This window comes from Capra hircus, chromosome 9 (genome assembly GCF_001704415.2).
Source record: "Capra hircus breed San Clemente chromosome 9, ASM170441v1, whole genome shotgun sequence".
NCBI classification, from domain to species: Eukaryota; Metazoa; Chordata; class Mammalia; order Artiodactyla; family Bovidae; genus Capra; species Capra hircus.
Genome location: NC_030816.1, coordinates 82949036 through 82952271, shown reverse-complemented (window position 1 = coordinate 82952271; position 3236 = coordinate 82949036).

Below are 3236 nucleotides of genomic sequence, written 5' to 3'. Positions count from 1 at the left end.
ATACTGTCAAAGCAGCAGCTCTCTACAGCTGTCTGGTCTGCCTCTACACAGAGTAGCAAACTACTTTGCTGATAAGAAAGTTGGCTCTGATGAAAAGTGAATTCATGGGACCCAGTCAACAAAAGAAAATTTATGGGAAACTGCTTTAGCCCAGGAACAGAAATAGAGTTTCTAAAAGACACACTGCGCCCAGTTAAATGAACCATCCTTCCTGGGCAGGGCATGGCTGAGATCTGGCCTCTCTCTAGTCCATCTCCAAAATTGCTCCACCAGCCCCAAAATTGCTTCCCCTCTGAGCGGATTCTGGAGTGCAGTCCTATCTAGAAGAGCAGTCCCTGAGACATCCTACTGCCCATCCCCATCACCCTTACTCAGGACAGTTTACGATTCTTTGCAGGTGACCAAATCTGCTTCAAACGATGTGCGGATGTGTTGGATGTTGCCATTTCTTTGCAGCAGCTGGAGGTGCTTTGCAGAGGGCAGCACTGGCCTCCCTCTACCCTGGGGCTCCAGCTCTGGGACAAAATACAGCTGCTGGGGGCCCTGCTGTTCCCAGGCCTCACCCAGCCTACTTGAGTCTCCAGACATGCAATCAGATGTCCACTTCCATCCAAGGAGAGGGGGCTTCCTGGGAAGTGGCTTGCTGATGGGTCTACAAGGTGGACAAAGGATACTACAACAGATGTCCCATGGCATGCTACACAACAAAAGTGTCTAACAAACAGTGTGACTCACACAGCTACAAAGCACCCCCTTACCCATCCAAATTGGCATATTGCTTTGATGCAAACTGCCAATAAGAGGTTTGTGTTTTATTTGTCAGTTGGTTGTTGTCATTTAGTCACTGAGTCATATCCGACTCTCATATGATCCCATGGACTGTAGCCTGCCAGTCTCCTCTGTCCACGGGATTTTCCAGGCAAGGATGCTGGAGTGGGTCACCATTTCCTCCTCCAGGGGATCTTCCCAACCCAGGGATCGAGCCCATGTCTCCTGCATTGCAGGCAGATTCTTTACCACCGAGCCACCAGGGAAACCCACATTTGTTGGTTTACTCATATTTTATTTGTTGGCTTCTATTTATTTGCTTGATGTAAATTCATTTATTTGCCTGATGTATGTTCATATGCTCTTTGAGGTTACATAAAAGATGTACAGGCATGAATGATGGTTCATTCCAAGGACCCAAAGGGGACAAGGGCCCATGTGGGATGTCCAATCCAGGGAGTGAAGGAAGCTTCACGGAAAACCAGAACTGCAGCTCAGGATGGTTGAGAAACAGGTCAAGCATCTTGTAGGTGCATCTGGCCTCAATCACACCAAGGAAGATGCTCTGAAGGATATTCTCGGCTCATCCAAAGCCACCTCGTGTTCCACCTGGATCCTCATTATCCTTGGCTTGTGCACCTGCTGTGTGACAAGGACCAACAGGAGCAAATGCCCTGTTTGGCGGGCATTCCCCAGCAGGGAAGCGTGGCCTGGCAGCCACAGGCATTCAAAGGAAGCTTCCGTTCTAGTGCTTGACACACTTCCAAATACCTTAATTCTCACAGCGAACATGAAAACCCAGTATCATCATGGCAGTTTCAAATATGAAAGAGCAGCCACCTTCAGGGTATCAGGTCATTCGTGGAGAATCCAGGATTTGAACCAGGCCTGGGTTTGCCTCAAAGCAGAACTCTGGGGCAGTTCCTTGGCAGAGCTCAGTGGCATCCTTATTATTTATGCACAAGTAACTCGGTCTCACTAATTCCCACAGATCGGCCAGTTTGGTTTTGTGTAGCAGGAACTAATTTTCACAATGGCAAGCTGGAGTGAGTAAAAGTTAATTTTTCATAATTAGAACAATTAGATACATTTCTGGCTCTGAATCCCGTTCAGTTAAAAACTAAACACATCCAGACATGACTTTCTTCTAGTCGTGTCTGGGAAACTCCGTCAAATGTAGAGATTTCTTGGCAGCTGTGGGTTCAAGGGCTGGTCTTAGCATCACAGTCCCTGTGCCTCCCCTCCCTGGGTTGTGCCCAGGTGAGCCCAGCAGGTGGGGGATGGGGATGTCCCCATCTCAGTCTCCATCTGCTTCTGGAACCCAGCGCAGGTGAAGCTCACCCCGTGTGGTCCTCGTCATCAGGATGGGCTATGCCAGGCGTGTGGCTTTCCTGAGCCAAGTGGGCAGCCTCCCAGCTGTGAGGGCATCCCTCGTGCTCCTGAATTGCTGCCCTTTGTTCAGGTCAGCGACCAGTGTGCTTGCCATTTGCTTCCCGCTCTCTTCCTCCTGCTGCCCCCCTAATCCCCCCCACTCCCCAATTCCCATGCTGCATTTGGGCCCATGGAAACTTCAAGACGCTATCTTCCCACACCCCTCTAGAGGCACAGACAGTCCCTGGATCCGCCTCTGGCCTCCAGAGCCCTCTGGAGCTGCTGCGACGTGTCTGGGCTGGACTCCCCAGACTGCATCCTGGAAGCAAGCGCTGCTACTCAACGCCCCCTATTTGGATCCCTCAGGTTTCAAAGAGGGATTCCATCAGGTGGCCCCAGCTCCCTCCCAGGTGGTCCTTAGCCTCAGAACCCCCTGCTCACGTCTTCCTGCCCTGCTTCATCCTTGACTCTCTGCCTTCTTCCCAGCTCAAGGGATTTTAACAAACCTGGAAACCAGAAGGGAGGGTAGGGGACACAATGATACCAGGTCACACCACCCTTCAAATCCTTTGTGTCTTACGCCTGGCTCAGTTGAAAAAAAAAGAAAAATTTCAGAAGATCAGAAAGATACATTTCAATGATCAAATTCAGTCTTTTTCAAAAGAATTATTGCTCCTGTCACCTTATGTTGTAAACACTTGACAAAATTTCCATCCTGACAATTTCAAATTAATATTAAGTCTGGAAAGACAGATATATTCTTGGAATGTTATCTGCATGTAACTACATGTTTAAATGTGAAAATAAATTTAATCATTAAATTTTATCATAATAGAAAAAAATAATAAAGTTACTGGTAAATAATGATCTCCTTTGCTTTCTGGCCCCAAAGCAGTGGGGTCTCTTTTTTTTTTTTAATTTTTATTTTTATTTTACTTTACAATACTGTATTGGTTTTGCCATACATTGACATGAATCCACCACAGGTGTACATGCGTTCCCAAACATGAACCCCCCTCCCACCTCCCTCCCCATAACATCTCTCTGGGTCATCACCGTGCACCAGCCCCAAGCATGCTGTATCCTGCGTCGGACAT